Source organism: Henckelia pumila, chromosome 2, assembly GCF_033568475.1.
Source record: "Henckelia pumila isolate YLH828 chromosome 2, ASM3356847v2, whole genome shotgun sequence".
NCBI lineage: Eukaryota > Viridiplantae > Streptophyta > Magnoliopsida > Lamiales > Gesneriaceae > Henckelia > Henckelia pumila.
Window position 1 is genome coordinate 187,259,658 of NC_133121.1, and position 15,916 is coordinate 187,275,573.

Here is a 15,916-nt window from a genome sequence, read left to right on the forward strand (position 1 = left end):
GTTTTATCTATAGCCTCTAAAAGAGATGTATACGTTAGACACAAGAATATGACCGTTAATAAAATTCTTGTACTATTTTTGTCATTTAAACGGTCATATTCACGCTTTTGGCACTTTCTTGATCTTCTGCTGATTTTGGGATCAACTGGTACAGTAGCTACTGGTCGTTTACTAGTTTCATCGGAAACTGGTTACATCAGCTACTGGTTTTTAGCAGCTACTGGTTTGAACTCTGCTGTATTTCAGAGTCTACTGCTTTGGAACACTTTAGATTTTAGTAGCGTTGTTTTCAGTAGCACATTCTCTTGCTTTTATCTCTTGATTCATTAACTTTTGGCAAAGTATAACATGAAATTGTAGACCTTCATCTTGTCTATCCACAGAATCAAGAATCACTCAATTTCAAGTTTGTACGAGAGAGATATGCCCAAAATACTCAGGTGTGTCAGAAATTATGCTCTGCAGAATTTCAGTGCAGAACTAGATTATTGAGTGCGGTATATCAGCTCTTAGGCTCCGATTTAGACTTTGCCTTCTGAATATGATTTGTAGATCATTGTTTTATATTGTAACTCATACTGAATCGTTCCATTTGGATAACCGAGCTTCAAGATATGACCCAAATACAAGAACTATTCAAGCTTTACTGCTTCTGTTTTCTTCTCATCCGGTTCAGTTCCAGTAGAGTTTTTAGACAGCAGTTTGACCTAAATAACATCCAAATTAGTCGTACTGATCTGAAATATGACTTGCATCTATTTGAGTTGGTTCTTTGCTTTTTTGAGCAGCTTATCACTTCCAAAATGTGATGTATAAACTACACACTTAAGTAAATATGTTAAAAACACAATAACAAGTTTTGTTATCATCAAAATTAAGATTGCTTGTATTTCACAACCCAACAATCTCTCCCCTTTTGATGATTACAAAACTTAGATGAAAATATGCACAATTAAAATTCAAGAAATGCAAAGAGTGAAAATCATATTTTAATCTAGGAAAGTGCTAGATGTACAAACATAACGATGATATTTACAACCAATATATCGTGCGAATATATCATGATATTTAGTGAGATTTTGATTAAAGTATAATTTTCCTTTAATTTTTCATTTCACTCCCACTCTAGCGCCAAACAACGCAAACATTTACCCTATTTTTCTTACGGGAGATCAATCGTATTTCAACTCATCATCTTCACCATTCTGAACACCACTCACCATTCCGACGACAACACGACATTCATGCGACGTCTAGTTCGTGACCTAGTTTCTCTTTAAATATTGCCCCAAAAATGATTAACCTAGGTATGATTTGCACCTAGGTATGATTTGCTCAATTGAAATTGTTCTCTGGAATATTTATGTTCGATTTGTATATTTTTGTTGCGATTTTGTTTGGTTCATAAGGTAAAAAAAAGTGAAACAGAGTTACTTTTTGCATCTAGAAGTTTTTTTGTTTGTTCTTAAATTCTAATTTCTACGAATGGCTAGTGTGTTTGATTAGAGATTATGCATTTTTGAAAATGAAAGTAATTATTCGTAGAGAGTTTGTATATAATTTTGTATGGGTAATTGATGAAACTTTATAAGAACATTAGAAAGAATTCATGTTCTTTTTTTTCTTCCCGGATGAAACTGTGATTTCTGGTATGCCTGAATTCGTTTTTGTTTTTTTCTTAGAAAGCCAAAGTCAAGACAACAATGTATAAGTGTCAAAATCATATAATGTAGTCGATGAATATGAACATACAACAAAAAATGAAATAAGATTTAAGGACTATGCTACAATGAATGATGGAGTGTCCAAAGAAGATAGTGACATCGATCCTGAAGTTGGGATGAATTTTATGAGTGTTGATGAAATATACAAAACATACAAAAGTTATGCGTATCGCATGGGTTTTTCAATCATAAATAGGACTTCTAGAAAAGGAACAAATTAGGTTATTCAAAATGTGACATTCACTTGTGGCCGAGAAGGCAATCAATCAAGAGGTACAACTGCTTCTCTTAGGCCTAGTGCCACAAGTCAAACAGGGTGCAAAGCTAGGTTGACTGCAACAACAGATGCTTTCGATGTTTGGCGAATAACAGGGTGCAAAGCTAGGATGTATCGATATAATCGACAACTACCTGGATATGTTAAAAATAAGTTAGAACTTAATGATATCGCTGGAATTCCACTTCATAAAAGTTACAAATCAGTTGTTGTTGAAGCTGGGGGATACAAAAATTTGACTTTCATTGAAAAGGATTTTCGGAACTACATTGATAAAGTTATGAGACTAAGGTTGGGTAAAGGAGATGCAATTGCTATTCTTGCGTACTTTGCAAAAAAGACTAATAAGAGTTCTGGTTTTTACTTCTCTATTGATTATGATGAGGATGGATGTCTTAAAAATGTGTTATGGGCTGATAAAAGATGCAGACTAGCGCGTACTAGGAATTCAGTGATGCTGTCACATTCGACACAACTTGCCTAACAAACAAGTATGATATGCCATTTGATCCTTTTGTTGGTGTTAATCATCATGGACAATCGACTCTTCTTGGATGTGGTTTGATTGCGGGTGAGTATACTGAAACTTTTGTATGGTTATTTAAGACATGTCTTGATTGCATGGAGAATCAGCCTCCCAAAGGAATTCTCACAGATCAGGACAGGGTCATGCAAAATGCTATAGAGATTGTATTTCCTAACATAAAACACAGACGGTGTTTATGGCATATACTTAGAAAGTTGCCTGAAAAGTTTGGGTATCACAAAGAAAAAGATTTTATTTTTAAGGATATACACAATTATATATATGAATCATTAAATCTTGAGAAATTTGTTCAGTCTTAGGATGCAATGGTGGAAAAGTACTCTTTGCACGAAAATGATTGGTTGTTCGGGCTTTTTAAAGAAAGATCACGATGAGTTCGTGATTTTTCAACACAAATTTCTTGGCTAGAATGTCTTCAACACAGCGTATTGAGAGCATGAATTCTTTCTTCGATGGGTACGTGCATTCTAAAACCAGTTTGAAACAATTTGTTGAACAATATGAGCGGGTTTTGCGTAGCAAAGTTATGAAAGAGTTTCAAGCATATTTTCGTGCATATTCCCATATGATTCCTTGTGTGAGTGCATATGATATAGAAAATTAATTTCAAGCCTCATATACTATGGACAAGTTCAGAGAATTCCAACAAGAGATCACCCGTCTGATGTACTGTAAGGTGATATGTGGGGAGGAAGAGCCTAAGAGAACTCAATTTAAGGTGCACGAGGATGTCGAGTACAAAGGAAAAATAATGAAACAGAGAATATTGGATGTCCAATTTGAAATAGGAAAATGTGAGATAGTCTGCAGTTGCCATTCATTTAAGTTTAGAGGAATACTTTGCAGACATGCTTTGTCGGTTTTGTTATGTAATGATGTGAGATCAGTACCAAAAAATTATATCCTTAAGCATTGTTTGGTTTGATGTATGTATAACTTATCCCAATCAATTTTGCCTTATTTTCGTTATATTATTTATCTATTTATTAACTAATAATTTTACATCAATTAAATCAAATAAATTATAATCTATCCATCAAATCAAATAATGTATTAACTATTTTTTCTTATTTATTTTTAATTTATATTATATTACTTATCTATGGATTACTTATCATATCACTCAAACCAAACGGTACCTTAAGAGATGGAAGCGTGATGCGAATCGCTTGTACACATGGGTTTAAGTCAATTACGATGGTTGGATTACTACTCCTGGACAAGAAAAATATGATGAATTGCATCAAGAATTTTCAGGACTAGCTGGTTTGGTTGCTGATGATGAGGCAAAATTCCACGAGGTGAATAGCTGGATTGCTAAAAAGAAGGCTGAGTTCACTTTGAGAACGATATTAGGTGATTGCAACTGTGAAGATTTAGTTCAAAAACATAATCCAGCGAGATCTGCAAGTGTTAGAGAAGTTGAAACAAACTTTGCCTCTCAAACTCTGGACCCGAAGTGTATCAAGAGAAAGGGAGCCCCTCTGAAGGATCGAAAAAAAAGACCCTTGTAAACTAGGAAAAAGAAAACGAAGGTATTATTTGATTAGATACATAGTAAGTTGATGAAAGACACGGGTACAGATGTCGTCAACAAATAGGATATTAATAATTTTACCCCTGCTACGCAAGCATTCAAATATGGAGTCGGTTATGTTTCAAGTTTTGGATTGAATCATATAACATTTACCACACCTACATTTTTTGTCCAATCAGAGAATGATACAACCATTGGTTTAACAAATTATAGCAGTATTGAGAGCATGAACAAATTTTTTCCGTAGATATTGTGGAGATTTTGGAAGGTTTTGAAGAACAAGCTATTGGAACTTTTTATTTATATTTTATTAGTTGATATTTGTTGATCAATTTTTTGGAGGATGAAATATATGGTATTTTTTACATTTTGTACGCTTTTTGTTTAATTTTTGGGTGGTTGAAACATATGCATTTTTGTTTTATCAAACAAAGTTTTTTGCATTGAGTTTTTTGAGAGAAAAGTTAATTTTGATGACTAGTTTTGATTTGTTCATAGTGCGAGTTATGCTGAACTTAAAAAAAATACATTTGAAAAAAATCGGTTCTAATTTTATTTTGGTTGTAATTTGAAGTAAAAATATTATAATGCAGTAAAAAGGAAAAAAAATCACTTGAAATAAGCGTGTTCTAGAAAAGTGGGTTGTAATTCTTTTAGTTTTCTATGGTATTTTGGTCATTTTAAAGATGGTTTTAAAAATGGTTGTACAATCTTTGTTGTACCTGTAGCATTGCTCTATTATCTAACATATTTCTGTCTCTTTTTGTGAAAATAAATAAGGTTTGAAATAAAAAATCTAAGAACACATTTTAGCTCCCCCTCAAAGTTTGAATAAATGAATTTTGTAAAAAAATAAAGGGATAAATCTAGTGTGCTCAACTCGATTTTCCATTCTTGCTCCCCTTGCTAAATGCCATTTCATGATTTTAAAAATATGAATACAATGCACAAGCAAATCAGTCTCAACTTGATTAAACAACAAATAAGGCGAGATATATAACTAACACAAATAAATCAAGTTGACAATTAACAAGATTCATGATCAAGATTGGACCAAATTAGCTCGAACTAGCAATCAACACAAAATCAAGATTGACATGTCAACTAAAATATTCATAAAGCATTTAAGCGTCTCTTTAGCCATTAAGCACATTTAAAATTGTAAGGGAAATGTCTAGACATTTTTAATTCAAACACGCTAGCACAAGTAGAACATCAAGATGACAATCAAACTCAAAAGCTCTCTTAAAACTAATTTTAGAACGAATGTACCGAGTTTTATTGATGATGTATGGCTCAAATTCCTCGCACTCTCATACGCATCCAATATGAGCTCATCTAGCTCATTCAACTGCAGCATCCGCTCTGCACCTGTAGCATTAACATCAAAATTAAGAAATTTAGTAGCCCATAAAGCTTTATGTTCAAGTTCAATAGGAAGATGACATGCTTTGTCATATAACAACCTAAAAGGAGATGTGTCTATAGGTGTTTTAAATGCACTGCGATAGGCCCATAAAGCATCATCTAATTTATTGGATCACTCTTTTCTATTGAAATTCACGATTTTTTCCAATATTCTTTTCAATTCCCTGTTCGACACTTCAACCTGTTCACTGGTTTGAGGGTGATAAGGTGTTGCCACCTTATGTGTGACCCCGTACTTACTCAATAATGTGTCAAATTATAGATTACAAAAGTGGGTTCCTCTGTCACTAATAATGGACCTAGGAGTACCATATCTTAAAAACACAAATTTTTTTAAAAGTTTCACAACCACCCTAGAGTCATTAGTTCTACAAGAAAATGCCTCTACCCACTTAGACACGTAATCCACTGCTACCAATATGTATTTATGCCCCTCAAACATAGGAAATGGTCCCATAAAATCAATGTCCCACACATCGAAAACTTCACACCCAAGAATTTTATTCAAAGGCTTCCCGTGTCTCCTAGAAATATTCCCAACTCGCTGGCACTCATCACATGCAAGAACAAAGTTATAAGTATCCTTAAACAGTGAAGGCCAATAAAACCCCGATTGGAGATTTTTAGCAGCAGTTCTACCCGCTCCAAAATGTCCTCCAGTCGGTCCTGTTTGACAATGTGTGAGTATAGAACTTACCTCTTCCGCTGGAATGCATCTACGAATAATACCATCTGCAAAAATCTTAAAAAGCAAAGGATCTTCCAACAAAAAAAATATTTCAAGTCAGAGAAAAATTTCTTTTTATGTTGATAATTCATGTGCGGGGAAGAAACTTAATTGAAAGATAATTGACAATGTCTACATACCAAAGTAAATTTGTTACCTCAAACAGTTGCTCATCCGGGAAATTGTCATGTATTACCTGCTTCTCAATCCCCTGATTTTCCAGACGAGATAGATGATCTGCAACTTGATTCTCAGACCCTTTCCTGTCAACAATTTCCATATCAAATTACTGTAGCAATAGTACCCAACGAATCAACCTCGGCTTAGTATCCTTCTTGTTCATCAAATGCTTCAACGCCGAATGGTCAGTATGGACAATGACTTTGTTTCCCACCAAATACGATCTGAACTTGTCCACCGTAAACACGACTACAAGTAACTCTTTTTCAGTGGTGGCATAGTTCAACTGGGCAGCTGACAATGTGACACTGGCATAGTAAATCACATGTAACACTTTATCTCTCTTTTATCCGAGGACAGATCCCAACGTCGTGTCACTGGCATCAAACATCAATTCAAACGACAAACTCCAATCCGTGGCCACAATTACTGGTGCACTGGTCATCTTCTGCTTCAGTATCTGAAATTCCTGCAAACATTTACCAGAAAAATTAAAATTCATCTCTTTCATCAACAAATTAGTTAGGGGCTTAGCAATAGAAGAAAAATCTTTGATAAACTGCCTATAAAAACCAGCATGCCCTAAAAAACTTCTTATTCCTTTCAAATTTGTGGGGAGTGGGAGTTTTTCAATCATTTCAATTTTAGCACGATCCACCTCCACGCCTCTCTCAGACACCTTGTGCCCTAAAACAATTCTCTCTCTCGCCATAAAATCACAATTCTTCTAATTTAACACAAGGTTACACTCTTCACACCTTTTCAAAACTTTTTCCAAATTACATAAGCAATCATCAAAAGATGATCCAACCACAGAAAAATCATCCATGAATACTTCAATGAAATTTTCTACCATTTCATGGAAAATAGCTAACATGCATCGTTGAAAGGTAGCTGAAGCATTACATAAACCAAATGACATTTGTTTATATGCAGAAGTACCATACGGACATGTATAGCGCAAAATTCTTTATTTCTTGAAATTCAGAAATAGAAAATTGATACAAAGTGAATTTGAGAAATTAAATAAAGATTTGTGGATGAGATCTCTAAATAATCCCTTGATTTTTCTCTTCAATGACAATTTCTTGATGGATTTGAATTTTTTTAGTATTTGATCTTCTTGGAAGACGATTTGATGTCTTGAGATTTGATTTGATAAAGTTAATTTGATGAGTTAATACTTTGATATCGAATTAAACTTTAAAAATTTGGGAAGAACGCAATGAACTCCTTGAATCGCGCCTTGAAATTTGTTATCTTGAATTTGATGAAGAACACAATCTTCTTGAATTTGATTTATTTGATGAAGAACACGAACTTCTTTAATTTGATGAAGAACACGATCTTCTTGAATTTGATTTATTTGATGAAGAACACGAACTTCTTGAATTTGATGAAGAACACGATGATCTTGAATTTGAATGAATTTAAATATATTTGAAGAAGAACGCAATTAATCCCTTGAATCACACCTTGATCTTCTTGAATTTGATGGACTTGAAGAACAACACTTTGAAATTCTTTTGATTTCTTTGAATTTCTTGAGTTTGACTTGAGAGAAAAATCTTGAATTTTTCTACTTCTTTGCTCCAGTCTTGTATGTTGTGTTTTTTTCTTGGACATCTGTTCCCTATTTATAGCTGAAGGATGCAGATTCATACCATTTTTGATTTGATGAGGTATCGTAATTTGATTGACTCCTTGAGATTATTTGGTGATTATCTTCCATTAATCACAAGATTTGATTTTAAATACTAAAAATATTAGTATTTTCTTCCATTTGATTCAAGATTTGATTTAAAAATACTAAAAATATTAGTATTCTCTTCCAATTTGTGCAAAATGCAATATTGATTTAAAATCTTGAGTTGATCACAAAATATATTAAAATATCAATTAATTATCTATTTATTTTTTTGAAGAAATTTAATTTTTCTATAAATAGTCAATTATTTTTTTTGATATTTAATATTATTTTGTATTTTCCATAATTTTATGGTCAATAAATTTAAGTGTCTACAAATGCCCCCTCGAGACTTATTCACAAATGATTTTTTTGAGTGAATGAGTTACGATAATTTAGTTTTTGAAATTTGATATTTGAGGTTGCACCAATTTTCAATCTAAAATTTAATTCTCTCTGAATTTTCTTTCATCCATATTTCCTTCTTCAGGCATCCAACGTCTGATGATTCTTGATGATGAGAGTCAACCTAAAAAAATGAACACTATCTTGTTTGTTGATGAACTCGTAGCCAATCATTATGCGAAGTCATGACCATGGTTGACAAACTCACTTTATACTTTTTGCTGATCCATCGAGATTTCTTCCAAAAGACTTCCAAAGTTTGGGATTCATCATACACAATCACAAAAGAATATTCTATTACATCATCGAAGCGACGGATCATTGAAAAAAAGTCAAGACGAGACAGTACACTTCAATTAATTGACTAATTTTATTACATCAAATGATATTGGAAGTGGACTGAAGGCATTCTTTGCCGTGGTGGTCATAGGCTTCAAGCGGTGCAAATATACGACCTTATTACGCTTCATTATTCACATTCCATTGAGATTCCAACATTATGAAGGCATTTTACGAGAAATGGTGTCCACTCAACAATAAACTATTGACTTTTACATTGTGAACCATATGCATATTTGTGTGATTTGCATTTTTGTTGGGCCTCTCCATCGCTATACTTCTATATGATGAAGTTGTTCAAAGTGTCAAAGAACTCACCAGCATTGATGAAGTAGATATTTGAATTTTTTTTCTCAATCTTGCGACTGCACATCACATACTTCGAGAGATTTCTAAAAGTGGCTCAAGTCCAATCAACTCAAGATGGTGGAAGCGCATAATTTGAAGGGCTTAGTGATTTGAAGAAGTGAAGAAAACAAAATCTCATCTTTCTCGAAGAGACAATGAAGAATGTTTTCTAGTTCTCAACCACTTCATAAGATTGAGAAAAAATACACTATGATTGAAAATATTTCTCCTTTCGATGATGACGTTATCAAGAATTTGAAAACGTCGACGAACCATCTTGAAGTTGCCTAAAAGACTTGCATTTTTTTTTTGTGATTTTTTGATTGTATTTAAATTTCACTGAAAATATAAGGCATATTAATATTTCATGTGAAAAGAAAACAACAAGTTCATGGCTGTACTAAGAATATATCTAAGTTGCCTACGTACCCAATATAGGGATCATGTCATAACGTAGTTCAAAATTTTGATTGTTTGAGATGGGGGGTGCCATGCACAGTTTATACTCATGCGGGCTAGGAGTATCTATTTCTTAACCACCTTAGACTATGTGGGGATTTAATATTTTAACCACATAAAATACCATAAGTGGGAAAAATACTTCACTATTGGTGGGGACATAACTGTTTAACCACATATAATACCTTGGTGGAGTACATAACAGTTTAACCACATATAATACCTTTGGTGGATACCGTTCACAGTTTATACTCTTGCGGGTCAGGAGTATTTGTGAAATACTCATCCCCTTTCTTGGAAATTTTTTTTTCTCTTGGTCTATGATATTCTTGAGTTGGAGGCCCTTCCACTCCATTTGTAGTTATGCTAAACTCCATGTCATGGGTTCGAGTAGCTAATTCTTCAAATGTCTTTGGTTGGATTCCTTGAAGGATATATCGAAGTCCCCAATGCATACCTTGGATGCACATCTCAATTGCAGAAGATTCAGACGATCGATCTTTGCAGTTAAGACTCAAATTTCTCCATCGATTGATAAAGTCAATGACCGTCTCTTCTTTCCATTGTCGTGAGTTTGTTAGCTCAATCATGCTAACTACTCGTCAAGTACTGTAGAAGCGATTGAGAAATTCTTGGTCTAGTTGTTTCCAACTATCAATTGAACATGGCTCTAGATAAGTGTACCAATCAAATGCGTTCCCTTTTAGTGAACAAACAAATTGCTTGACTAGGTAATCTTCGTATGTCCCAGCATTGTTACACGTTTCAATGAAATGAGCCAGATGTTGCTTTGGATTTCCTTTGCCATCAAATTTTTGAAACTTTGGAGGTTGATAGCCATTTGACATTCTTAAGTTATCAATCCTTTGTGAATATGACTTGGCATAGGTGAGAGATGGCTTGGAGCATCCATCGAGCTTTTCTTTGATAGTACCCATGATGAACTCTTTTAACGAGTCAACAGGAACTGAACCATTAGATGAAAAATGTAAATCTGTATTATGTTCCTTTTCTTTTTTCTTCAATGATGGCTCAGTTCTATCATTAGTTTCATATTCGTTGTCCATGTAACTTGTATCAGTATGGTTTATCTTGTCCATCAACTTCATAATTTGGGAGTGTAGTAGCCCAGTTCCAATTTACAAGATTAATTGGTTAATTATATTTTATTAACAAGAGCACAAGTTAAGATCAAGAACATATGACATGAGTAGCTCGGGTCGGTCATGGTTGTTCAACAATAGCTCGGGCATTGAGCAAGAGCTCGGGCATTGATCTAGAGCTCGGGCTTGGAGCTAGGGCTCGGGAATGTATTTGTGCTTGGCTCGGGTTGGGGCTTAGGGTGCTCAAGAAAGTGATGTGCAAGGCCAGGGTAGTGTTCGGTCATGGGAAGAACACATGGTATTCAGGTCGGGAATGGACACGTGGCTGGAGCTAAAACACGATTAGTGTCCTGTTAGGTGTCATGCACTCGATTGACACCTGTCCCAGCTCATCCTCTATAAATAGGAGTTGAGAGTTCGGTTATTTATACACCATTTTATCTCACTTCTTAGTTCTACTCGGATCAAAGAGTAGCTCGGGAGCTCGGGAAAGACTAGCTCGAGAGTTCGGGAAGGAGTAGCTCGGGGATTGACCAGGAGCAGTTCAGGTCGGGCTTGACCAGGAGCAGTTCAGGTCGGGCTTGAAGGGAGAGGTCAGGTCGAGTCAGTCTTGAGACCAGGTCGGGTCGGGACTTGGACCTAAGGCAGCTAGGGGTTGTCTTCTTCCAGCTTAGTTCAGACTTCGGTGTTAGGTACGATAGTACTGTTCGAGATATCCTGACTGAGTATGCATGTATTATGTGACTGCATGATTTATATGTCATTGATTTATGCTGCATTCATCTGCATATTGAGCTATCTCCTTCGAGATGTATATTAGTAGGGTTGTACCCTATCCTGTTACTGGATGAACTTCCATCGATTTGGGTCCGGCATATCCACTGGTATATTGGTATGGGAGCCACCTCCTGCAGCGATGGCACAGCGTGCTACATACCAGGGCCCGGTCTGTCTCTGTTATCTGATCTTTGACCTCGAGTTATAGGGAGTTCACTTTGCATGCATGTATACTCATACTCTCGTACTGAGCATTTTATGCTCACGTCTCGTACTTTGTGTTTCTGGACACCCTATTCCATGGGGCAGGTTTGCGATTGGACGAGGCGGGTGGTTCCAGGAGGGGCTAGGCAGCGGTTGGTTAGTTGGAGCTTCGCTTAGGTTTTTATTTCTGTTGTTATCAGATTGATACAACTTTTCGATTTGGTTGTATAATCTAATTGGATTTTTACAGATTCCTTGCCTTAGGATTGTAGTATTTGTAATGTTTCCGCAGTTTATTCTGATATCTGTTTAATTAAGTTAATTGCATGCCTAAGTTCTGTTTAGTATGTGATCCGGGTAAGGGTCATTACAGGGAGTCTTGTTCTTGAACATGTTTTGCGAGTCCCTCAATGGCCTACGTCAAATTTTCTATTTTATCTTCTAAAGTTGTGGCATTTGTCACCCCCACGCTTTTTATGTGAGAGTTCTGATGGTTCTTAAGAAAATGGGTTTGCTCAAAAGATTCTTGTAATTTTTTAGACATGCTTCTTGTGATGACTCCAAGACTTCCAGTTGACTTCGTAGTAGAAATGAAATATTCATGTTAGAGATCTTTTCATTGGTGGGCATGATGGCTTAAAAATTTTGGTGAAGAAAAGATGAAGGGTAGAGATGGTCCCACTGGGCGTGCCAAAATTTGTAGCGCAAAAATTTTTATTTCTTGAAATTCAAAAATTGAAAAAATTGATACAAAGTGAATTTGAGAAATTAAATAAAGATTTGTGGATGCGATCTCTAAATAATCCCTTGATTTTCCTTTTCAATGACAATTTCTTGAGTATTTAATCTTCTTGGAAGACGATTTGATGTCTTGAGATTTGATTTGATAAAGTTAATTCGATGGATTAATACATTGATATCAAATTAAACTTTAAAAATTTGGGAAGAACGCGATGAACTCCTTGAATCGCGTCTTGAAATTTGTTATCTTGAATTTGATGAAGAACACAATCTTTTTGAATTTGATTTATTTGATGAAGAACACGAACTTCTTGAATTTGATGAAGAACAAGATCTTCTTGAATTTGAATGAATTTAAATATATTTGAAGAAGAACGCAATTAATCCATTGAATCACGTCTTGATATTCTTGAATTTGATGGACTTGAAGAAAAACACTTTGAACTTCTCTTGATTTCTTTGAATTTCTTGAATTTGACTTGAGAGAAAAATCTTGAATTCTTCTACTCCTTTGCTTCAGTCTTTTATGTTGTGTTTTTTTCTTGCTCATCTGCCCCCTATTTATAGCTGAAGGATGCAGATTCATACAATTTTTGATTTGATGAGGTGTCGCAATTTGATTGACTCCTCGAGATTATTTGGTGATTATCTTCCATTAATCACAAGATTAGATTTTAAATACTAAAAATATTAGTATTTTCTCCCATTTGATTCAGGATTTGATTTCAAATACTAAAAATATTAGTATTATCTTCCAATTTGTGCAAAATGAAATCTTGATTTAAAATCTTGATTTGATCACAAAATATATTAAAATATCAATTAATTAGCTATTTATTTTTTTTATAGAAATTTAATTTTCCTATAAATAGTCAACTATTTTTTTTTATTGATATTTAATATTATTTCGTACTTTCCATAATTTTAGGTCAATAAATTTAAGTGTCTACAACATGTAAAAGTGGTTTTATGTTGGTCCTCTGGCGCTATGAGAATTTGAATATAACCCAAATAGCCATCTAAAAAATAATAAAAAGAATGCCCAGCCAACTTCTCAACCATCTGATCAATAAAGGGGAGGGGAAAGTGATCTTTACGGGTGAGATCGTTCAGTTTTCTATAATCAATGCACACATGCCATTCCATAACAGTCCGTGTAGGGATTAATTCATTATTATCATTTTCTACCACAGTTATTCCTCTCTTTTTAGGTACTATCTGTATTGGACTTATCCACTTACTGTCAGAAATAGGATAGATTATACCTACATAAAAAAGTTTGATCACCTCTTTTTTCACCACCTCTTGCATAGCAGGATTGAGGCGTCTCTGCGGCTGAGTTGAAGTCTTGTGCTTCGCTTCCATCAAGATCTTGTGCATGACATGGATGGGCTGATTCCCTTTATGTCGGCAATGCTCCGTCCTATTGCTCGAATATGCTCCCTGATCACTCACAACAATTTTTCTTCCTCACTTCCTGTCAAGGAAGAATAACAAATTATTGGAAATTTATCATTTTTAAACAAAAATAAATACTTCAAATTAGAAGAAAGAGTTTTGAGTTCAAGAGTAGGGGGTTCTTCAATGGATGGTTTCAATGGCTTTGGGATATGTCCCAACTCCCCTATTCTGGAATTAATGGATCTCGCAAGAGGCTTAATTCCATCTAAACATCTTGCAAACTCTTCAACTTATTCGCACTTGCTCTCCTCATATGCTGTTCCTGTCAGACAGATTACAAGTGGGTCTATAGACAACTGTTCTTGAAAAGTTCACTCAACCAACTCATCAGTAACATCAATTCTAAAGCAATCAAAATTGTCCACAGGATATATAATGCTATGAAATACATTAAAAATCACACTCTCATCATTCATATGCAAAATCAGTTCAACTTTATGCACATCAATTAGAGCTTTTCTAGTTGCTAAAATTGGTCTACCTAAAATAAGAGGTATCTCACGATCTTCTTCCATATCAAGCATAACAAAATCAACTGGAAAAATAAACTTATCAACTTTTACCAACACATATTCTACAACTCCCCTAGGATACTTGATAGATTTATCAGTGAGTTGTAGGGAAATTGTGGTTGGTTTAACTTCACAAATCCCAAGCTTTTGAAAACAAGAATAAGGCATCAGATTAATACTAGTATCAAGATCACATAGAGCCTTATTAAAGAAATAATTTCCTATAGTACAAGGAATTGAAAAACTACATGGGTCCTTCAGTTTTGGAGGAAGTTTATTTTATAAAATAGCAGAGCATTCCTCCGGAAACTTAACCGTTTCAAAATCAACCAACTTTCTCTTATTAGACAAAAAATAATTCAAAATTTTGGCATAACTAGGCATTTGAGCCAAAACATCTGCAAATGGAATATTAATATGAAGCTTTTTGAAAATTTCCAAGAATTTTGCAATTGATTGTCCAATTGCAGTTGCTTTGCTCCTTGGGGAAAATGGAGCTTACTCAAATCAACATTCTCATTAACATCTGAGTTATAAAACTTACCTGTTTTACCTGTAGGCAAAGACTCTGTAGAATTGGGCGTGTCCTCCTTTTTCTTGACAGTGCTAGGATGCAATGCCTCCTCACCTTCGACACTATTTTCCTCTCCTCAGATTGCGACCTTGTAACTACCATGATAGCATTCATGTCTCGTGGGTTCTTATTAGTATTACTAAGCAACGCTCATGTTGGCCTAGTTGACAGTTGGGTTGCTATCTGGCTCATCTGCGTCTCGAATTTCTGCAATGTAGCTTCCTGATTCTGTAGCCGAGTCTCAGTACCAGCAACATACTTCATCATGATCTCCTCAAAACTTGGCTTCTTCTCTGCTGGTTTGGAAGGGTTAGCAGAATTCATTGCAGGTTTCCAAAAAAAAATGGGATGATTTTTCCATCCAGGATTGTATGTATTGTTGTAGGGGTTTTACAGCTTCCTCCCTTAATTTCCTGCAAAATTCGCTACATCAATCTCAAATAACTGCTGCTCCTCTGGCATGTTCGCTTGTACTGGATTCACTGGTGCTGCCTGCATGAGTGACATATGATGTGTAAGAGCATCTATCTTCACATTCAAAGATGTCAATGCGTCGACCTCCAGAACTTCAGCTTTCTTCTCCTTCTTAAAATTCGGCCATCCCACATTACTCTTTGCCATATTGCCAATGGTCTCCCATGCGTCTGCTGGCGTCTTCCTAAATAGACTTCCATTAGCTGCATCATTTAACATAGATCGCACGGATTGATCAGCTTATAGAACATCTGGGTCTGCTGGCTTTGTGTGAGATTATGTTGAGGACACATCCTCAACATCTTTTTAAATCAGGTCCAAGCTGCATGCTAAGATTCCCATCTTTCGGATTAAACGAGATAAAATCGGAGAATAGTTTTGCCATTTCGTAGGTGGGAAGTACTTGTTCAAA

At 35.0% G+C, this 15,916-nt stretch overlaps 1 long non-coding RNA gene across 1 annotated transcript; it reads right to left on the reverse strand.

Moving 5' to 3' along the window:
• Positions 1–5,233: 5,233 nt before the first annotated feature.
• On the reverse strand, positions 5,234–15,137 carry LOC140883411 (uncharacterized). Its single transcript, XR_012150387.1, has 3 exons — positions 15,001–15,137; positions 13,771–14,206; positions 5,234–6,889 (listed from the first exon to the last, which is right to left on the reverse strand). It is a non-coding gene; the product is annotated as an uncharacterized lncRNA (long non-coding RNA).
• Positions 15,138–15,916: the final 779 nt, after the last annotated feature.